The sequence below is a fragment of the Thermobia domestica genome, chromosome 5, assembly GCF_964235325.1.
Source record: "Thermobia domestica chromosome 5, izTheDome1.hap1.1, whole genome shotgun sequence".
NCBI classification, from domain to species: Eukaryota; Metazoa; Arthropoda; class Insecta; order Zygentoma; family Lepismatidae; genus Thermobia; species Thermobia domestica.
Genome location: NC_137458.1, coordinates 101,436,263 through 101,461,609, shown reverse-complemented (window position 1 = coordinate 101,461,609; position 25,347 = coordinate 101,436,263).

The window sequence follows — 25,347 nt, the reverse complement described above, 5'->3', positions numbered from 1 at the left end:
CTACTGTTGGATTATTGAAAGGGATGCTCCAAATGTAACCTACAAAAGGCAAGCCAACGGAGACGCTCAAAAGAAAATAAACATAATCCTGTACAAGGGATCACTTGAAACTTTTGTCTACATTGCAGTGTAGTTCTTGCACAAAAAGGTATTTATACATATTTTTCATGTTTTGATGTAATACTGATTTTTATTACGGAATTGTTAATGTTTAACTTGACCACGGTTACTTTATTATCTGTATTGCTGTGAAACTGGTATTTGCGCAATTTTGAAAAAGGAAGTACATGCTTATAGAAATCTATTTGTTTCTTTACTTCTTAACTCCCCAGCTTATCACATCACAGTGAAATAGATAAAAAAGTGAAATGTATGTTTTTAAAAGGATTTTGCTTAAATGTTTTATAAATATTAATATATCTGTACAGCTACTGTTGTACAAGGGAGTTTTTTTCACAACCTGAGCTAAGAAAATTCTTCTATTATCATTTCATTTCATATTATGGTTAGATGAGTGTAAAAATCACAATTTCAAAGAATTTACATACTTTCGATCAAAATTTGTTGAACAGTGTTATCGGCAATCGTAAAGTTGTCATAGTGCTGAAGAAATTCCACAAGACCGGACCTGTGTCAGGTAGACACAAAATAAATTTATCAGACATAACAACAGGCGACAGAAGAACTGTTTCAGTGTTAGAATCATCGAATTCTCAGCGAAGAGAAGCATACGTAGTGTAGCATGTGAAATTAGTGTTAGTGACACATCTGTCATACTCATTATGTCAGTGTGTAGAATCCTCATAACTTCACCAGCACATTACAACCAGCATGCAGGTTTTAGTCTGAAATTTGTTCAATAGGCCAGACAGCAGTTACGACAGAATATCACATTAGCATGCTAGATATTGTTTATTGATGAAGCAACGAGAATATGTAGTACTGATCGGATAGTAATACGCACTGTTTTGACGAATGCATAGGTGTTCACGGCAAAGTGATGAGATAGTGTAGTTCGTGTAGGACTCGTGCCCTGAGTTCATTTTTCATCGAGGAGGCTATCGAAATGGGCTACCGGCGGTTGTTAGAATTCAAAATTTTGAGATCATTTTTATCGTAAGACAGATCATACTCGAAGCTTTTTCCTAGATGATTAAGCCCCGCAACATTACGATACATGTGTCTTTGTATATCTCCTACAATTTCCTAATGCGTATATTGGTCATCGAAGTGCTTCGGAGTTCGGAGTGGTCACTTTGTTTGCCTCGACTAATACCACACTACTTGGATACCTGTGCGCCATATGAATTCTCTTATTCATGCGGTGAAATTAAAAAAAATATCGAATTGTGGACGCAAATTCTAACATTACAGCTAACACTTTATGAATATATATTTGACTGAGAACATATAAAACTTCACACAATCGACAAGAATGAGGAACAAATTGAACGTATCGTTAGAAATGGTCTTGGTGCCGTGTGCTTAACCTTTTTATTGGTGACACAATGTAAATCAATAACTTTGTAATAAAGTACCTATTGAAGCTTTCGTGGTGACGTATTGTGAACAGGTGTTCTCTAGCTAGCAGCCAGGTAAATACTGTTGTATCTTGCGACAATTCGAGGGCTGACATCCTCCTCATCTTCAAGGGAATATGATGGAAAAATAGTGTATGGAATATATACTTCATGTATGTGTGATTGGACTCATCTGATTGATGGTTCAAATGGCGGCTTTTGATTGGTGCTTGAAATGGGGTATATTATTCGTGTCCATCTTTGACTCAGTTGGAATTCTATGTCTCTGGTAAGGTTCGTTTTTTCTTGTGTCATTGCAACAGCTTCTTTTATACTTCTGTATCGAACTTTCCCAATTATTTTTGTATGTCTGAATACAATCTTATGTTTTTTTGATGCTATGTTCAACCAGCCCGGAATTTTCTAGTTGGTTTAGTCTGATGTAACTGTTGTGACCTTTGCATCCGTCTTCAATGGTTCGTTCTGTTTGTCCAATATATGACTTACTATATTCACATGTATTGAGGTAAACCCCAGGAGTTTTCCAGGAGTTCGAAAGCCCACATCGTCTTTGCCTGGTCGTACTAAGTTTCTTCTAACTTTTTGCTGTAGGTTTGTGTATTGTCCTGAAGTTGTACATTGAGAATAAAAAAACTAAACCACGTTTCTAAAAAGCCTCAAAACGATGAAGATCTCTTCTAATATTCTTGTGGTTAGTTTCGACGTGGTATCATTATTTACCATTGCTGCGATCAAAAACATTACTCTGCTTCTCGGGAAACAGTTCCGACCCGAGATATTGGATCTCTTTCAACATGTTCTCACTTCAATCTTCTTCCTAATCCGTGCGCATTACAATGAACAAACAGACGGCGTCGTCATGAGTTCTTCACTCCTACCCGCAGTAGCGAATTTTTATATGCAGCACTTTGAACATGAAACACTGAGGAAAGCACTACCCACCCACCCACATATTCCTTTAGATATGTTGATGACACCTTTACGATCTGTCCATATGGACACAACTCCTCACAGGAATTCCTGCAGCATCTCCACAATCAGAATCCGAACATCAAATTCACGATGGAAGTCGACCAAATAGCCGCCTACCATTTCTAGACATCATGGTATACAGAAGACCGGATATCAGCTTAGGCCAAAGGGCGTACAGGAAAAGAAAACATACAGATTTATATCTGAACACAAACAGTTTGCATCCAAGGCTCAGCGGCTTGGAGTTCTTAACACTTTAGAACATAGAGCATTTTCCTTCTCTGAGAGGGATTGTTTAACAGAGGAATTTGATCTCCTTCGCACCCCCATGCCCCAGAATGGATATTCAATGAGAGATATAAATGTGGTCCTGAAAAGGGCCAAAACGATAGACTCAGACAACAATGACAAAGGTTCAAAAGAATGAATGAAGAACAGAAGAACACAATCTGCCTCCAATAGACGGGAATCACTTTTGGAAACAGGAGATTATCTGCCATATGCACCATCTGGACAATACACAAAAATACAGCAAAATTTAAAAAAACCCTCACTACTACCAGCCAAAGACGATCTAGGTTTTCAAACTCCTGGCCTTTACCGCATTTCATGTGAACGTGGTAATTCATATATTGGACAAAAAGGACGAACCATTTAAGCCAGAAGGAAATAACACTACTTGTTACATCGAACTAAACCAACCAGAAAAATCCGGGCTGGCTGTGCATATACTTAAAAAGAAACATATGATTCTATTCCTAGATACCAAAGTAATAACAAAATGCTCAAGATTATAAGACAGAAGGATAAAAGAAGCTGTTGCAATCACACAAAAAAAGAACCTTAACAGAGACATGGAATTCCAACCGAGTCAAACATGGACACCATTCATATCACACCCTTTTGAGCACGAATGAGAAGCTGGCATTTCAACCACCAATCAGAAGAGTCCAATCATATATACATGAAGTATATATCTATATGGGCCAATAGAGAATTCTATATAATCTATTGCCCCATCATATTCGCCTGAATATGAGGTAGATTTCAGCCCTCGAAACGTCGCAAGATTTAACAGTATTTACCTGGCTGCTAGCCCAAGAAGACATGCTCACAACTTTGTAATAGTGAAAACTTGAGAAGAAATAACAGGACTGTGGAATTTCTCTAAAAACGTTGTTATAATGATATATGACATGCTACGGTTTTCATGTAAACAATCGCGTACATTTCGTGATGGAGGACATAATTTGACGTGTTCACACATTTCCTTACATCCTTATTCCCCGCCTACTTCGTTACTATGATGATATTTTATAGTGTTTTTCACTTGTTAATTAGCTTCCTTACTTTGGATCCCCATTTACAGTGTTAGTTATTTGCATGCTATGATAAATTATCGTAAGTAGATCGTGCGGCATACGTATTAATCGCGTATTATTCATATTAAGATTGTTTATTAATAACCTTAATTATGCGTAGAACACACGAATAAGTTTGTGCTGTCAACGAAGTGAATGTACCTGGCACACCTGTAATATATTTATACATTCATTTACTTTGCCTTTATGTGTCAAGTTATTACTGAGTTATTACTTCAATAGTTCGACCTTTTTATTGTCTTATCTTAACAGCAAAATAAGGGTGATTCTCATATTACATTTAAATTGTTTAATTTTAATTCTGTTGCTATTATTTTTATGAATTAACAAAGATTATAGAAAATAGTTAAAGCGACAGCAAGTCCAAAAACTTTGTTTTTCTACGTATTTGTCAGCTAGCTTGTACATTCGATCATGCGAGTCTTTTGCAAATTATTTTTATTCTCTGTCATCACCATCTCCTTTAGCCTACACGGAAGATACTCTTGACGTAAAACTGATTTTCTTTTCACAATCTCTTCTAAATATATCTTTAAAATGTTGCTGAGAGATTAGATCCTCTTCAAATGTGTTGCTTCCGTTTTTTTAAAACTTATTTTATGGTACTTATTAGATTATAGTAAGTCTTTGATCCTTCAAATCCAATTTTACCTTGTTAAATGTACCATCCATTATAATTGTTATTATACCTAGCCGAAAACCTTTTCAGAACGAGTAAACTTAACATACACATATACATCCTGTTGTGATAAGGTTTCTTCTGTAAATTTTCAACCTTCTGGGGTAAAATAAAGTTGGAATTGTCATATACATAAGCTTCTCTTAAGAATAAAATCTTTCCTGTGTGTAGAAATCGTAGCATGAGAACCACAGAAACGTAACTCCACTTTCTCAGGATTGCAGGATGAAGGAAAATAAGTGTTTTTAAAAGAAAAATAAAATATAATACATTTTGTACAAATAGTATTAAATAGTAATCAAGGCATTTGAAAACGGGTTTCAATACGTCACAAATGACAAGATATCTTACAAAAATTGTAATTCAATTTCGTGCTACACATTTTTGAAATAAGATACACTTCTCTGATCTGAGCTGATTGTTTTGAAAGCATTGTTCTTGTGGACATAGGCATTGCAAACTATAATAGCCTTTGGTTTGCTTACTACGAACTCCAACTCCAAATACTAACCATTGACATCTAAATGTTGAAATACCACCACTAAATACTAAAATAATATTTAATCATTACCACCATCATCCTTACTACCACAGTGATGCATACGCTGCAGAGATGGCGTGCGTAAATGAAATCTTGACCTGGCACCCATCGTGATCCACGACCCACTTGACCCAAAACCCACCGTGAAACATCATGACACACTCTGACCCACCACCCAACGAGATCCATGCGAACCTACCGAAATGAATCCTCATCAAATCTGGCCAAGATCCACGCCCGCCACTGAACTGAATATAGAGTTTACACTTGTAATAAAACAAGGCTATAAAATTATTACTAATCAGACTTTGAATTTCTGCGGTCAATCGTTCAAAAGCACTGCGTTACAATCCCAATGGATCTGACCTTTACGATATAAAATTGTAAAGTGTTTATTACTTACCAAATAACGATGAACTTCAATTTAATTAACAATTATAATTATTTCATTGTTGAATTACAGATACTTTTCAGTGGAAAATACGATGAAATTTGGAAGTCTCAAAAATCAATTTAAAGTCGGTCAAAGTAAAGGAAAAATTGCTGTAAATTTTTAAATGTAATTAAGCCGACAGTACAAACTTAAAATTTCAATGTAAGTTTACAGTACAAATTGTGTTTATTTTTGTCACAACTCTAAGGCTTGAATAACTTCTGCTTGTGACACTCTATACGTACACCCCGCATCAACACTTTGCAACAGCTAACGCCGTGCAGTTAGCCCACCCAATATACACCTTCTTATCCCATAATCGTGTCAGGTAAAGTGACCCCTGTCTCTACTCTTTTCTTCACACCCATACTAAAATTAGCTAACAACATGAGCACAATTCTTATTTCAAAACACTCATGCATTAGTTTCGATAAAATGAAATAAAACCGAGACTAAACAAGATTCATAATTTGATATACGGAGAAACATAAACACACAAAATGAAAAATTGAAACCAATAGGAGTCTATTACACAGAGATTCAGAAATGAGGCACAGAGAGAGAGAGAAAGAGAAAGAGAGAGAGAGAGAGAGAGAGAGAGAGAGACTGAGAGAAGAGGAAAAAAGAAGTAAACGAAAAGGGAGAACAAATAAAAATGTGGAATTCAAACTTAGTGATAAAAGAACCTATCATTAAAAAGTTTCGTTTCTAGAAATCCAACAGTAATATAGAAATAACGTTTATTTTTAAATATTTTTTGAGAGATATTCGGATATATAGAGGATGCTTTAAACATTAATTAAGTCACTTTCATAAAGGATAGCATACTCAATTCCCCAATGGGAGAGGGAGATAAATATAAAAAAAAGAAACTTAATTACCCTTGAACCACCAAACCACCAATCAAAGTTTCAACCTAAATGAAGTTCGAATTTAAGAGATATTTTCTGTCAACACTTTGACGATGTAACTTAAGAGAAGGAGAGGGTTACCAACATTTAAAAAAGAGCGATAAAATGACCGATATTAGTGGCGAATCTATAATTTTTAGAATGGCTGAGATTAACAGTGACACATCTGATGCTCTATAGATCCAAATTCAGCCAAGCAAATTTGAGAAGGGGGAGTTATATAAAAACGATCGAAATAACCAATATCAGCGTCGAATTTACAGCTTTCCGCCTCGCTGAGATGAACAATCACACTGCAGATATCTCACACCATAAGACAGAGGGAATATATAAAACTCTTCGAAAATGTCCTATATCAAAGAGCACTTTAGAAATAGCAAAAAGTGACTTGTAACGGAACATATTACTATTTTTTCTTAATTTAACCCAAAGAAGTGAGTAATTGATGCTAGTAATAATAATAATAGACAACTATACTGTGAATGTGAACATTTATTATTATTATTATTATTATTATTATTATTATTATTATTATTATTATTATTATTATTATTATTATTATTATTATTATTATTTGTAAAAAAGAAATATCTAGAAGCGAGAAAGGCCTATTATCTTAGTTTAGAAATCAGCATTGTTAGTGACAATAAGGTCTTGTGGAAAGTATTTAAAAACTCAGATGACAAAAAGTTACCTAATGAAATGAAATATAATGAAACAGTAGCTACTGCACGGACTGATATTGTGGAACCGTTTAAAGACATGTTCAGTGAAAATTTTTATTTGGGACTAAGTCATGTAAATGGCCATAATGTGTATTCTACATTACCGATTTGTAGCACAGATATAATTCATATACCTAATATTTCTGAATCGGATGTCCTTAGTACAATTAAACAGATTAATGGAAGTACCTCTCCTGGTCCAGATAACATACCGTACCATATAATAAAAGCATGTTTTACTGAGTTATCATCCATTCTAGCAAATATATTCAATGATTCACTCAGATGTGGAGAGTTTCCATCGACATGGAAACAAGTATATATGGTACCTGTACATAAAACAGAAGATAGAAATAATATGAAAAAATATAGGCCAATCACATCAGTTAATGCATGTAGTAAGATATTAGAAATAATAATACATAACCATACATACTTTAATGTAAAAAAATAAACTAACTGAATTTCAGCATGGGTTTTATAAAGGCAGATCAATTGTTACGAATCTTGTACATTTTACAGATTTTACGTACTTAGCTCTTAAAAACAGACTACATGTTGACATTATATATATTGATGTGTCAAAGGCTTTCGACTCTATAGAACATGGACTTATAGTTCGTAAATTATCCAGTGTTGGTCTATCTTCTCAGTATATTCGATAGTTCCAAAGTTATTTATTAAACAGATAAGTGAACATGAAAAGTGAATATTTATTGGGAAAGGGCAATTGAATTAATAGGATATTCCAAACACATCATTGATCAACAATATACACTTTTCATGTTATCGTTCTCAGAAATAAGCACTACAAAATTTGTTAAGCAGGGTTTAGGTAAAGCAATCGGTGGTGTAGTGGTAAAGGGTTAGACTTCGAAATGGAAAATCTCGGTTCGTTTCCCCTTCAGGTAGTATAAATTTTTCGTTCATAATAATGGTTGCAAACCCAGATTTATGTTCTATTGAAGAACTTACAAGGCATCACTGGCTATAATTCGAATAAACAATGTGTGCGTTCTATATCATATACTGTAATGATATGTATGTCTCATATTTATATTAATCCCCCTATCTCTCTCTTTCGTGACGTTCCTTTATTCTTATTATCTATCTGTCAATTCTCCCCACTCTCTCTCGTACAGGCACTCTATGTGTGTGTGCGTGCTCCAAAGTTAAAAAGGAGCAAGAAAATCAATTAACTGGGAACTTACGTGTCTTGTTTTTTGTGCTCTTTGGATAAGATATTCAGTCCTGGTCATTTTTGACAGAAATACTGTTTAAACAGAACGGAATTAATAATCTCTCTTTTTCTATCCTGTGGGTTACCGAGTCTCAGTCGAATAACCGGATCATTACGGGTCATTACTTGGGTTGAATCCTCGACGTAGTGGTGGTCTATAGAATAACCAACATCATCCGACTGACACACAGATCCGTTTGAGCTCTAACGTGTTCTATCTGTGCAAATTATGTTATCACCGCAAGAGTAGAAATCGATGCTTGATGATCGAAACAGATAAATCTTCGGAAAATACTAGAAAATGGTAATCTCTTTGGTTATTTGAAAACAAAATTTTATTTATACTAGGTTGGCACAAAATTTGTATCCATCCTATAAGTCAATGTATTTTATTCACGTTTAAATTTCAAACATGCTACGGTTATAAGTAACATAAACTTTCCCTTTTTGACATTTGTAACTTTTCATTACGATACAGTTTGGACTTAAAATATAGGATATTTCTGATGTAAATTTAACAGTAAAACAGCACTCATTGAATTGTAACTTACTTACTTACTTTCTTTCTCTTCTCTTTTCTTTTCGTTTCTTTAATTGTGTTTGCATTAGTAGTATGAAATGGAGGATATGACCAACTCTACGTACTGGGTTTATTAGGCTGTATTTTGGGTCAGTACGTCCAATGAATACTACCGAATTTGTAATCGAACCGCGCGGAAACAAAGCATGTGTATTAGACTTTTCATACCATCTTAGATTTGTATCGGAGATCTACAGTTGTACTGGAAATTAAGTATACTATTTTTTATGAAAGTGACATAATGAATGTTTAAAGCATCATTCCACATGAACATGGACCGTTACACATAGCATTAGATTCAGTGGTTTCCTCACCAGCTTTCTTGGCGTTAGTCAATTCTGATGTTGATGTTAACCATTCCGAGTCAGCAATAATAACGAACTCAAAAGATTTTGTTCGTTTCCTGTAATCAGCTCAGCGTTTTCTTCTCCAGTTTTCTCGGTGTTATTGAATTTGATTAACGAGATAACTCTTTCTGCCCTCAACGTCATTTTGCATTTCACAAACGAACTGTGCTGGATGACGTGCTAGCCAGAGCCACGCGTCATTCTGTCATTCTCCCTGGTTAACTAGGAAAAGATTACTAAACAATATAAAGTCGGCACACAATATTGTCTGAAAGTATCTTTGATCATTGCGGACTCGTACTTGACAAAATGTAATTTGTTCATTTTGCTAGAGTGAAAAAGAAGAGCGGAGTGAAAAATCTTGTGAATCGATATTTTATTGTGCTTATGTAATGATTATTTAATATTGTACTTATTTGTGTTTTTAAAATATCGAAACAGCTTTGTGCTTTTAGTATAAATGTTACTTACTTCAGCTTAAAACAATGTTACTCACTAAAACGTATTATTCAATATTCATCTGAGGTTTCGAGTCAGAGAGAAGTACATGAGTCAATATGTCTATATCTATTTGAAAAAATGAATGGTCTTTTTTGGGACAGAAGCTCGTATTGGGTGTAACGCTCCTCTAGCTCTAAGATAAGTTCGTAAATGATAGATATGTTTAGAGGCAAGGACAAGAGATAGAGTTACGTCGATTTTCCACTAAGTAGGCCTTTCAAAATTATAAAGATGTATTAAGAAAACCGAAGATTCGATTTTGGGAATTATGTTCCTCTGGTTCTCATATTACGACCTAATAACTTCTGACTCCAAATTCAAAACTTTGAGATAACGCTTGTCCCAACTCTAATGCAAACATCTTGTTGGTTATTTCATTTTAATAATATAAAGTTAACAATAGATAAGTATATAATTGAAAACATGTGATAAAACTTGTTTTAGCTTCATCACAAATTATTTCTATCTGGTGATAATAATGCATATCTATTAATCTTGACTCTCCGTTATTTAGGTGAAGGATAATATGAAAGTACCTATTTTTGACCCCGTTAGGATGGAAACTTATGTCAAATACCCAATGAGAACTGAATATGGAATATGTTTGGCAGTTCATTCCGAGCTTATTGATCTTCAAAGGTAATTCTATTCTATCTACAAAGGTTATAAATGTTCAATATATTTTCTTCTAAGAGATTGGAATTTATGAAAGATTATTTTATTGATATTGGTCTTTCATTTTTATTGATAAATGATAAGGATTATTCTGATTCAGCGACAGGCCGTATTTCAAGTTCGGCCTGCCATCGTTTTGTTCCGTACTGAGATACACAACGAAATCTTACGGTATAGACTGAGTTTTGTAGACTTATTAACAATGTCATGCCAACAAAAGGTTATATTAGATTTTCACACACATTAAAGTGAGTCAATATATTAAAGTTTTATGCGATTAAATATAAAGAAACATATCGAAACGTTTATTAAGCAACATTTGTTACTATCCAATATATATTTCTGAATATTAGTAATATTTCTAAATTTCAAATTTCAAAATGTTGATATTTTAGAAACGCATATCTTACATCTATATATCACAATAAAAGACTAGTGAGTTGTCACGAAAGTGTTGTGTATCAAATGTAAATTCTCTGTTGCTATTTCTAGTTTGAGAAGAAGAATAAAACATTAGATGAGATCAATTCTTTGGATTCTGTATCCATACATATAATAATTTCTCGTCTCTTATCACCGTTTTAACTATATAGAAATCAATATGGGAAGCAGAAGCGATAGTAAATTTCTACTACTTCCGGTTCAAATAAAGGAGTGGAGTCAGAAATGGAACTTATTTTTGCGGTATTGAACTAATTTGAAAACTAGCAGTAAAAGTTTTTTTTGTGGTTGTTGTATAGAGATTAATGTCACAACTATAAATCACGGATTTCAATTTAGTTTGAATACAATAATAAAAGTCGAAATTAATCTTCTTTCATGATATTACATCAATTTCTTCCAATCTGTTAATGTTCCTGCTTCATTCATTAAGTTCGAACCTAAATGGGCATTTTGGATATTAGTAGATAGATAAGGATACAGATGAATTATGTTCTTGGTGCACTGAATGAATTAAAAAAACTCTATTGTAACCACCGTTTAAACTGATAATGGTTGATATCTATCACTTTCGATTTCAAAGGGCTGTTAAGGAAGAGGAAGGTACCTATTTTTCTTATCCTCAGTCGTTTCCACAAATAAAGGCTTTCGTTATCTTTAGAAGATTTTACATTTATACCTATTGACAGACAGACACACATAATCATATATAAAACTTCATTTACTTATGTGTTGCATATTTTTGAACTGAGGTACAATGAAAAACATACAGAGAATGTCTGAATATTATTCAATACGTTGATTCTATCCTTTCTTTTTCTAAATTTCAGTCTCAAAAACAAAGAAAGAGAAAATTACACTATACCGTACTACGACATGAGTGATTGGAAAACAGTTTTCTTTGCACTGAACTTAAGGCCAAACATAAAGGTAATAATCCTTTCACACTACTATTTGTATAGGTGTCATATAATATAATATTTATCATTACTTTTCAAGCAAATGATTTTACCTGTCCTTTATTTTTCCCTCTCAAAATTTGTCTTTTAATTTATAGATGAAAACTTTGTTGTTGTAATGAATATATTCTAAATTTTTACAGAAATGTATATCCATATACTTTCGATTTTATTGAACCCATCTCGGATTCGAAGTAAATCAAATGTCTACGATTAAAATTGTCAGGCTACAAGAGAAGCTCTGGGTTATTGGTGATGTAGTGGTATGCCACAATACACACAAAACGAGGAGCAGTAGTAGAAAATGTTCAGTGAACTGAACGTACAGTTATTGATTAAAGTTTGCGTCCTCTGTGATTTCTAATGATACAAATTGTTGGTTAAATGTTTTGTAAATGAGAATGAATTGAATTAAGTTTTACATTAGTCTAGGTCAATTCCTTTAGTAACTAATATTAATGATCAGTGCAAGGGAATTTTTTGTATTTTCTCACCTTGAATCTAACCTAAAAGCATTTACACATAAAGCTTGGATACTAGCTACAAGATCAGTAAGTAAAGGAGACTTAGTAGGATACATAGTAGTAATGTCTTAAATGAATCAAGAGTTTTGTGCGTGTCGCGTGGACAATATTTAATGTGATAAGGAGCTACAAAACTCACGGCAGACAACATCTGCGACAAATGCTGATAAAAAAAAATCCTTTGACAAGTTCCGCAGACCAATAAAGCGGTTTGTAACTCGAAACATCGTGCAATTTTGGTGCAAGTGTCAAGATAACTCAAGCAGCAGCACATACTGTAAGGACAATCAGTGCCCCGCGAGTTACCACATGAAATGTTATTTTCTGTAACGCAAAAAATATCAATAGGCTATTATTACACTTTAGCATTATATCAATATTGTCGCGAATGTGAAGCATTAACCGCTCTTGCCTGAAAACGTGTGCTCTGATCTTATGCACCATATTTCATCTTACTCCAAACTAAGGGCCTTGTTTCTGTGTGGTAGATCTTAGGAAGTGTTTGATTCGTAGTGCCTTGACCTTCTGTGATACATGGCATGCTATGTGATGCTAAGGTCCACAGTAGCCCAGTTTAAATGAAATGAAATGCAATTCCTACTTTAATGTCCTACGTTGATACACGTATACTAAGGGGTCAGTGCTGAAGATAATGAATGAAAACACGGAACAAAGAAAGTGAAAGAAACTAGAAAACCAAGAAGAAACTAATGCATGCACTGATTTGTAGACTAAACCCTAGTTTAAAGAGTGTTCAGTGATTGTGGTTACTGGTCGAGTCAGTACCTGTTGTTAATAAGCCATTTCGGGGGTCATGCATTGTAACTGTGGGTATAACCTACGATAATTAAGCGCCATTAATGTAAGAGGTCATCTTTGAGTTGGTCATTAGAACGTCATTTATTTAAATATGAGTTCAATTTCCGTAAGTAAAGTCATGTGAATATATGAAAGACTGAGCCAAATGATTATCATTCAAATCTGGTGATTTTGTAGAATATCTGTTAGTCCCATTTAAGCATGAAGTTACTCCATTGAACAACAGTTCAATTACACAGTGACTGTAGAGAAGCAAGTAAAAGTGCTGCTCTATTAAAAAACAAATCGCTTCCAAATGGTTGTCTCTTATAAAGAATTCCAGTTATAAGAAAAAATATGAATTTTTCCTCGAAAATCTAGCAACATTACATTGTTCATTTTTAACTACATGAAGCAGAGACATCAACTTCAAATCGAAAATTTTACCTTATTATGTTCTTCTTTCATTTATCGTACATAGACGTATTATTGTAACACTCCAACTTGTTAAATCTTACAAACTGTTCTTTCAATTCATTTTTAGTAGCTAGTTCGTCATATTTTGTTGATTAAAATATAATAGTCATTCCATTAAAATTATATTAAGTTAAGATATAGATGTTTTTCAAATTATGCCACATTTTTTTTTCAATACTAATTGGAGTACTGACTAGCAAGCACTTGGCAGAACATTCTGAGCGTTCCTCTAGTACCACACTAGTATTGAAAGAAGTTAAAGTATAACAAGAAAACATTATTTTTTCCAGACACAAAGGAAGTTTAGAGTCCAAGAAAAGAATCTTTATCCACTACAGCACAAACCAAAATACGAGGAATTATTTTTGAATAAGAATAATTTATAATTAAAATAAAACATTTGAGGTTGAAAAATCGGAAAATTTGGCTTTCTGAAAACTTTACGCGAAAAGCATCAACATCGTGTTTAAATACAGAAAGAAAGCAATTGGCAGAAAGGTGAAAGCTAGTATGTTAACATTCTTCTTGTGAAGTTTGTGCAAGAACAGTGACACAGATACAATTTCGAGAATCGTCGATTTACAAGAGCGAATTAAAGGTAGCTAAAAATTGAGTGATTGAGCTGAAGAGGTATAGTGCATCCTATGGTTTTGATTTAGTTTCTTGGTAATGATACATCATTTCCATATCATGATCCTCATTTACACAGCTGGAAGTGTTATGGTGTGGTTTTATGAATATCAGAATGAAGTATAATACCTCCCCTGGCCAGCGGTGTCTCCGATTTTGAAGATAATTGAATATATATGGTCCGTTTTAGAGACAATTATACAGCAGATTTCTGTATCCATCATCTGATATGGAATTCAAGTGCACTGCATGCTGAATGATGTAATATTTCACTCAGTAGTATTGGCGAATTCTATTATTTCATTCCGCGTCCTACCAGAACCGTTCTGAGCACGAATGATGGTTCAAGTAATGTAAATCTCAAAGTTGCACTTTTCCAGGGCGTTCGCATGAAATTGGTAAGGCACTCTAGATATTCTTTTTTTAGAATGCATGCTAATCTAGTTCATACCAGAACTATGTGAAGAATTAAAAAGGTATAACTTCTTAGAGTACTATACATATGAAAAACCTCGAGCAATTACGATGGAGTGAATGAAAAGATTTTAAACTTACCTAAATTATTCCAATGTTCATACATTGAATAGGCGCCACATGTGAATAATTATTCTGTTAGATGTTATAAATAGAAGCCTATATTCTTTATCAATTACATATTATTGCTTCAAATGTCTTGTAGTATTTGACGGATCATATCTAGTTACACGGATAGTGATAAATTTATTCGGATATGCATAATTGAAAATTTTACCACACACTTCCTATTAGAAAATTGTACTTGTTATACATATTAATCAAATGACGAATTTAAACATGTGTTTTCATATGCGTTACGTTATTAATTAGTAACTATGAATTAATAACTATGGACAATTAAAATATGTGACAAATAAAATTATATTCATTACAATAACTGATAAATATAACTCTCGACCTCTTCACAGAGGTCCACATCGTAATTCTGTAAACAAAATGTGTTTAAACTATGATATATGGACATCAGGGTCTTATTTAAAAATTTCGGAACTTTTAATGACACATTTCGTAAAGTTAGGACAATAGGCATGCTACATCGTAAATCAACAAAATTATTCAGAAACATGCAGATACTTAAAAACAGCATAATGAGATGAAAAAGCGACATTTTTAATTCGGAAAGGATGAAGTAATCATAAAAGAAAGTTTATGATATATTAAGCTATATCAAAGAATGAGCAACATAGTGTGAAACACACTGAAGTAATACTAGGTAAAACAATTTACAATTCCCTCATCAAGACACTGAGAAACCATAGGATAGCCAAGAAGCGTAAACCTACCAGGGAACGAGGAGTATGCATCTGCGAACAATTCAAATAGAAAATACAATTCAAAACAATGTATTTAAGCTTATTTAATGCAAAGAAATGAAAAAATCCCGTACTGTCAAATATTCTGTTGAGCATGGTCATTGAATGCATAGTAATGACTGTTCAGGTGTTCCATAACCGCTTATATTATCAAGGAAGAATAATCACAGAAACTGTTCAATTAAAGAAAAATCGTGTCTACAATTTTAATAGACATATCACACATAGATACATCAACTCAAAACTTTATTATGAGGACTAAAATTGCAGATATCCAATCATAGGAAGTATTAATAGGATATACCTGTGATTGTTTCTTTGTATCAGGAAATCGCAGGCCAGCCGATAGCAGCGAACACTTATCAGTATTAGTTCCTTTTTTTTGCAATCGTACAAGCCGTGAGTAACATGGCGACAGCACAAGGTGAGACGATTGCTTGTTCAAGATTTCAGCCCACCATGTTATATGAACAAGTCAACTACGAATGTTTTGAACTAGGATTAACTACTTACCACTATGCACAAGAATACAAAACTACGTAAATGAATTAGACGATTCTGAGGCAGTTTTTGAACAAGATCATATATGTCATTCAATATAGTATTATAAAGATCTGAAATAATTATTCTCAAACACACCCCTTTGTAAGAAAATGTCTCTGCAACAACATTCGTAAATAAGCAATGTAGTATTTTACAAAGAGAAACGTGTAGGAACATTAAGACAAGATTTAAAGTACAAGATTTAAATATTGTCGATATTTTTCCTTTTTGATTTGACCTAAATTCCACAAAGCATGTAATGCTCCACATTTATATTGATATACAAATTTATCCTGTTGCATAATGAGATATTCGTTTATATTATAGGATTGTGTTCGTGGACAATATATGAATTAGAATACAATTTGAAAAATAAAATTTGTCAAATATATTACTTTGCAGGTGTTTGCCAACGCTCCAGATGAATTTCCTCAAATATCAATAAACCATTTTGTACATAGAGGAAAGATTTTCACTCTACATTATGTTATTGACCTTTACGCAACTTCAAGTACTCCATCAGTTCATGAATTAACTTTGAAACAGAGGAAATGTGTGTTATCTTCAGAAAAAAGTTTGGATGTTAGTCCCATCTATAACAGGGTAGCATGTCGACTGCAGTGTGAATTCAAGCGCATTATGGACACTTGTGATTGCTCTCCACATCTCCTTTATTCTGTTGGTAAGTTCAACACGTATTATCTGTCAGAAAAGTTAATGTACACCTGTTTTTGAGTCTAGCATTCCTGCGATCCATCCATGGAGAGTATGAGAATTAAATCAATCAAATGTTTACTAAGGGACAAGAAGAAAAGTGTAATCTGAATACGACATTGCAGAGGAGCACAAATTGTGAATACGAATAGTGCATACTGTAAATAAAGGGCGACACCCAAAGAGAAAGCCAGAAACAGCTGCTAAACGGAAAAAATAGAGTAAAAATTGCGGAAGTGGGAACATAAAATAAAAATAAAAAAATATGCCTACAACTAAACGTTTAACAAGCAACTATCTTGGTGTAGTGGTTAAGACGCTAGATTACAAATCCAAAGAACGGCGGTTCGAATCTGCTTCAAGCAGTTTTTTTAACAATGCATACAGCACATGAAAGGTGGTAAAACAGATCGTATTACCCGTTTAATAAATTAAGTGAAAACGAGTTAAAATTTCGGATAATGAAAATGAGGAAGCAAGTATATTTAATCAGGGGTTGTATCAGAGGGTGGTGACCGGAAAAACTAGAATTTTTCCCGAATTTCGCCCAGTGAGTTTCTACGATAGACAAATTTCTTCAGAAATGTGCCTATTGCAGAGAGAGAGAGAGAGAGAGAGAGAGATGCTCCCGGAATGAGTTTAATAGTTTAATATTGAGACTACACTATTAAACTATATAAGTAGACTTTTAGCAGCTTCGTATTCAGTTATTTTTTCCACGACCAGTTTTATTGATATTCAAGACAGCAAAGCACTAAATTTGTTAACGGCAAAGCGAAGTTATTGCAACACTGCGTTACATAGTGAGTCATGCAGAGGCTAGCCACCGAAGCACGCTGAATAACGCCTGAAGGAAGTAGCGAGAACAGATTGCGATACATAAACGGAAGAAACAGTGCATTACAGACATTTCAAGAGAAAAACGAATGATCCCTCCTTCCACACTTCATGCTGAAGTTTTAACTTCCATTTCCCCATCAAAGTTACATGCCTAGACTATTATACAGTTCCGTTACACTTAATCCAGGGCTTTCAAACAACTTTGTTCTACGAAGGAAAACATAGAATGCTACACTTATAGATATACCATACATAGACAGTTATGTAGTAATAGATGAATTCAATTAACCCCACATAATATCGATTGTCTAAATATACACTAGTTTCAAACAATTAGACACATAACAAACATTCACAACACCATTATATGTTAATACCACTTCACAAATGGTAGAATGAAAATCGTAGACTGATCGTGGAATGAAAACCGTAGAAAATAGAATGATTTTTTTTTAAAATTACAATTATAAACACAAGTCAGTGAAGGAAACAATGACAGTCAATGAAAGGAAGATGATCGGAGGTCAGATTTCGAGAAATAACTTGATAATGAGATGAAAACAGAATTTTATAAAAGGATCGGTTATGATGCGCTAGACACGACATGGTTGCCTGTTTCGTCTTTTTGCAGTGGCGGATCTAGTTCGCGGGCGGGACACCTAGGTCTCCCACTTTCAGATTATCGAAAATAATTTAAGCTATTATTTATATAGTTTTGAAAATTTATAATAAAGTCATGATATACTTATCGTAGTCTAAATTCAGGCAGCCCCCTGTTTTTACCTTCTAGATCCGCCACTGGTTTCGTGGCTATTCCGGTGTCATCTCGCATTTCCGAAACGAGACAAATTGTTATTTAGTCTCCTTTCGTCTAATTTTCTTTCGTAAACCTCATAATAATAGAAGTAAAATTAGAAGTCATGCGGCTTCGAAATGTAGCGAAGTATACAAGATAGAATTGATAAGTGGACGAGAGAGGGCTATGGAATGCTTTCAAAACATTTATAACACGACGAGTCCAGACAAGGACCTGTCACGTCTCGTGTCCGAAAACGAGACGAGGCAGACGTTTTGTCTCGTATCGTTGCGGATTTAACAAAACCTATATTGTCTCGCCCATGCTGGATTGTTAGCCTCTCACCAGAGATGAAGTAGATCGTAGGCCGTGGGTCAACAAGACGTGATCCACTGCAATCCACCATCCGCCGTAACCCGCCATAACCTACATACCCACTAGGACCCACCGACACACTGTGCTTAGTGCATTGTATCATCCTCTGAAGAGTGGTGAATTTGTCTTAAATTTTACTTTTAGGATCTCCATTTTCTTCTTATTATTCTTCTTTTGCATTTGTTTCTATTTATTTACCTGAAATGAGTATATCTAACAAGGACAAGGCAGACTTTGTTAAATGAACTTAGCGGCCAACTGGGAGAGCGCAATAGCCAGAAATAGCTTAGAAAAAGCGTCTCAAAGTTTCGACTCTCCGTATATATGGTACGACGCCTAAAATGGTCAAGTAGCTGTATAACAGAGTGTGGAGCGTTTACGACTCTCGTGTAAAGGGTCTAGCGTTCGATTCCCGCTGGAGTCAACCTATTTTTGCTCTTTACCAATAAGGTAGTCATTTATTACTAAAAGTAAAATATTAATTTACTATATGTTCATATATTCTAAACGATATGAATTTTCAAATCAGTAGTAAAAGTTTTCAATGTTTTATGTGAACTAGATACAAAAAAAAACCTATTTTATAAATATATTGATATCACTAGCTGTATTACGGTTAGGCCTACCACAGTCGTTGTGTCCCAAGTTTCGTGTCTATATCTGTGGACAGTGTGGGAAATTGCAAGGGGGATGAGGGGGAAATCCGCTAGGGAATACTGGATGTATGCTATAGCCAAAGGGAATTTCCGAATAATCCCCCTTGCAATTCGCACTTTGTCCACAGATATAGACACGAATCGTCAAGAAAATTTTTATTTAACGACTTTATGAAATAGGTTATATTTTTATCTAGTTCACATGAAACATTGAAAAGTTTTACAACTGATTTAAAAACTCCTATTGTTTCTTAAATTATAAACATATGGTGAATTAATATTTTACTTGTAGTTATAAATGACTACTTTATTGGTAAAAGCAAAAACAAGTTGTTGACTCGAGCGGGAATCGAACTCGCGAACCTTTACGCGTGAATCATGAATGCTCCACTCTCTGTCACACCGTCACTTAATAATTTTAGGCGTCGTATCATATATACGGCGAGTCGAAATTTTAAGACGCATTTTCTAGGCAATGTTCGGTTATTGCGTTCTCCCAGTTTGTAATATTAACACTTTAAATATGCACTACTACCTCGCGAAAGTTCATTTAATAAAGTCTGTTTATCCTTGTAAGATATAGTCATCTCAGGTAAGTAAATAGAAACAAATTCCAAAAAAGAAAAAAAGAAAGTAGAGACCCTAAAAGTAAAATATAGACATATTCACCACTGTTCAGAGGATGCTATATACAATGCACTAAGCAGAATGTGTCGGCAGGTCGTAGTGAGTCTGTAGGTTATGGTGGATTGCTGGTTTATGGTGGGTCACGGTGGGTGGTGGATTGCAGTAGGTCACATCCTGTTGACCCGCGACCCACTAACCGACTTACGCATCTTGACCGACATGTCTCACTTGACACAAGACCCACTTCGATTCTGGTGAGAGGTTTCCAATTCAGCATGGGACAGACAATATAGGCTTTGTCAAATCCGAGACGAGACAAGACAAGACAAAGCGTCTGTCTCGTCTCGTTTTCCGACACGAGACGTGACATGTCCTTGTCTGGACTCATCGCGATTTAAATGTCTCGAAAGCATTCCATAGCCCTCTCTTGTCCGATTATCAATTCTAACTTGTAAATTTCGTTACATTTCGAAGTCACATGGCTTCCAATTTTACTTCTATTATTATGAGATTTACGAAAGAAAATTAGAGGAAAGAAGACGAGATAACAATTTGACTCGTTTCGGAAACACGAGATGGCACTGGGATAGCCACGAAACGAAACACAAGCTTCGTCTCGCATCGGTAAAATGAGACAATTTAACATGAGGAGAAGAAACAGGCAATCATGTCGTGTGTAGTGCATCATAATAATTTCTTTTTAAGTTATGTTTTCATTTCATTATCAAATTATTTCTCGACGTCCGACATCAGATCATGTTTCACTGACCGTCACGGTTCCGGAACTTAAGTGATAATGCTTGCAATTATCAGTTTGATTTTTATAGTTGTTTGTATTCCGCATTCTCATTATGTAAGCGTCTATTTGTCAACTCGTTGATCTGAATGAAAGCTCCTCACTCTCAGTTCCGGGAACATCTCTCTTTCTCTCTCTCTCTCTCTCTCTTTCCGTTTCAGAGGTGATGATAGAAAAAAGGACAAAATTGCAGAGAAATTTTACGGCATTTCTGGCAAGATGGTCTATGCAATAGGCACATTTCTGAAGAAATTTGCCTATCGTAGAGACTCAGATGTGCGAAATTCGGGAAAATTTGCAGTTTTTGAGATTACCACCCTCTGATACATACCCCTGATTAAATATACCTGATTCCTCGTTTTCATTGTTTTACTTCTCTAATAAATTTCACCGAAGCTTTAAAGTCTTTTTTACTTAACGTATTAAACGGATATGTTCTCTTTCACCACCTCTCATGTGCTCTATGCATTATTTTTAAAACCTAAAAAATGTATACTCCTTGGAGCATTTCGAACAGCCGTCCATAGGATTTGTAATCTAGCGCCTTAACTACTACACAAAGATCGTTGCTTGGTAAAAGTTTAGTTGTTGGAAGATATGTTCGCATTTGTATTTTATGTTCCCACTTCGACAATTTCTACTTTCTTTTTCTCCGCTTTCTCTGTATTGATTTAATAATCATATTCTAGACGGTTAGAACGCAGGAATGTAGTGGCTAAGACTCTAGATTGAAAATACAAAGGACGTAAGTTCGAATCCAGTACAAGTGGAATGATTTTTTTAACAATGCATACAGCACGTGACAGGTGGTAAAAGAGAGCGTATTACCCGTTTGAGATGTTACGTGGAAACTTGGTAAAAATTCCCCTGACATTAATTAGAAAAGTGATACAATGAAAATGAGGAAGCAAGTATATCTAATCAGGGGTACGAATCAGAGGGCGTTGATCGATAAAACGGAGTTTTTCCGAATTTTACACATGTGAGTGTCTACAATAGGCAAACTTCTTCAAAAATGTGCCTATTACAGAGACCATCATATTCCACCGATTGCGCTAGCCAAAGTTAGTTTAACAATAACAAATGGTGTAGAGTTTCTTCCTTAGAGTGCATACTGCAGATGAACGAAGTGTTTCGAATGTCCTAGTAATTTCCTTGCCCATTCCCAATTAACATGCGTAAATCGTCTCTATCATGGTACAAGAGTTTGTGTCCACTTTCTAAAGGATTGATAATTTAGTATGAGAAGTCACTCTGATTCTTCACGATTGCTTTGAAAATAAAATAACTTGAAAAGGATTTGAAGCTATATTGATTAGCTGTATTACTCACAAGTCCAGCACTTCACCCCTACATTATCTTATCATGCAACATCATAAGCTAAATATTGCTAAGTTCAGCTCTGATGTTTGGAACGAACCGGTAATGCTCCTGTAATGATATTTCCACCAAAGTACATGCCGAAGTTATTTATTCGAGGATCTGGAGACAATTTAGTGCCCATTAATAAACTAAATAACATACAATGAAGTAAAATTAGAGAAATGATATCGTATTATACAGTAATTTCGCCGTGCAAGTTCAATGGTATAATAATAATAATAATAATAATAATAATAATAATAATAATAATAATAATAATAATAATAATAATAATAATAATAATAATAATAATAATTATTATTATTATTATTATTATTATTATTATTATTCATCGGTCCTACGCGGAAACTGAGAATTAAATCAATCACATGTGTAGTCAAGGTAAGGATAAAAGCCTAAACTGAATAAGACATTGAAGCGGGTCACAAGCTGGGAATAAGAATAATGCATGGTGTAAATAAAGGACGACACCGACAGAGAAATTCAGAAACAGTAGGTAAACGGAGAAAAAAAGAGTAGAAATTGTTGAAGTGGAAACAAAATACGAATACGAATACGGGTGCGCACGAGTCGAGCCAAAATTAAACTCGACTCGAGTTCAATCCGAGTCGAGTCAAAGGTATTTTTCTTGAGTTGAGTTCCGAGCCAAGTCGCTGTTTTCGACGTCGAGTTTGGAGTTGAGACGAGCTTGATAATGGATCGCTCACTCGTTCAGCTCGTTTTAACTCGTTTTGAAATAATGGCCTGATTAGACTGGAAAGCGAAATCCATGAGAAATGTAAGCAGTGATGTGGAATAATTTTAGTGTTGCTCACGATACGGGTGCATCTCGTCTCGTAATTTTAGTGCATCTCATGGGGCAATTTTAGTGTGTCTCGTCTAGATAACGATAGGACAAAGGTTTTTTTATTATTACGAGACAGCCTCAAATGTCGTAATCACCAATATAAGTATATACTGTAGTTCTTAAAATCAAGGCTGAGAACTGCACGGTCGAATTCTTGAGCCCAAGCAGAAGACCAATCCGGGTAGTGATATCAACCGGCTCGGCTCGTATCAACTGAGCGTATGAGCCGTTGGCTCGGCCCAATTAAGCCGATGACTTGAGCCGGCTCAGTTGGAACGAGCCATCGACTCGGCTCAATTGAGCCGATGGCTCAAACTTTCTCGGTTGGGATAGGTCACCTACTCGGCTCATGTGAACTGGTTCGAGCCAGCTAAGTTGAAACTAGTTCATCGGCACGGCTCGGTTGCGTGAGCTGTTGGCACGGCTCACTTCTCGGTTCGGTTCGGTAGAGAATGAGCTATAAGCCCAGCCGCTTGAGCCATTGAGAAACCTAAACCTGCCCCAGCTGTTTTGAACATGTTTGGCTGAAGCCTATAACTTTTAACAATTTTTGGCTCGAGTCCGAATACTTGCCCCTTGGAACTCAAACCCAGAACGTGACCTATGTCCTTGAATCCTGAAGACTTCTCGACGACCGAGATCGACAGTCAATTAGCTCTTACTATTCAGATACAAACCGCATATCTTTTAAAGATTATACACGGTGTTGATATAATAATAATAATAATAATAATAATAATAATAATAATAATAATAATAATAATAATAATAATGGCATTAAAAGTGTTAAACTTGCCGTAAATTTTGGCAAAACTTACTTAAATTAGAGATTTCGGGGAAAGGGTTCTATACCTTCAAGACGCACCTCTGCAACTACAAAAATTATAAACTAGAGCGTTCCACTGAAGTTTCATCTAGGATGTATTCTACTGTATGTTTTAAGGAAAATAACTGTAATAAAAGTAACTGAATACCACGCAACAGTAAGGCATATAATACACTAATTTTTAGGATATGCAGAGGTAAATATAAAAGCTTTGCTACAAAAATACCTACACAGACCATAATTAAATGAACTCTGAAATACAATGTAACGAAATAGTCTATGAGATTCAGTCTACAGAGCAATTCTTACTTAAAGAATGGACATACACTGTTTCGGGAATCGAGACAAGACGGAAAATTTTACGATACTTTTCGTCTCGTCTCGATTCTCATCTCCAAAGCGAGACGAAAATTTTGAGTTAGCCTTGTCCCGTCTCGAATGTAAAATGGTAATTCTCATGTTATTTTGTTTGTTTTAGAAACGAGATGAGAAATTCCTCTTCTCGTGGGCAACATTAAACCAAACCGAAATATTCTTTAAAATGTCACGTTTCTGCTTGTAACGGTATGACCTGAGCGATAATTAGCTTCTAGCTATTAATCTTCTACGAGATAATAATAATTATTATTAGTTTATAATTATTACTATTATTATTCCTGAAGATTTGATAGTTCAAGTATTGAAACATCCGAGTATTGAAATATCTGAATATAATAAAACGTATGTCATCGCCGATCACTCGCCATCAAAAATCCTAAAGTAAAAAAAAGTGCGACGTGGATTCGCACAAGCACCTTGACCACTGATCCGCGATCGCTACGCGGTAAACGATTCGTCTTTAGTCTGGTTACGTTAGGTTTCTTTGTCTCCGCTTGCAAACTTGTATGTTATATTGCTTCGATTCAAAATCTCTTTCGTATTTCTTTCATGTTGTCGGCAAAGTTTACATTAATAACTTGAGTTGTTCTTAAACCGTTGGTTCACAAGTTTGTTTTTTCTCCACATTAAACTACAGATATGACAGATTGAATACTCGTACTCTCCATTTCTTTCAAAGCAGTAGCCGTTACCTGGTCAAAGACTTATTTCCGCCATGATTCATATTATCCAAAATAAATTCATTTTTCGGAAGCGGAATCTTCACTTTCCGGATTTCAGATAATTATGGAATTCAGTTAAACTCCGGAATTCCCGAGCTCGGAAAGAATCCGGAATTTAGAAAATTCCGGAATTGAGAAA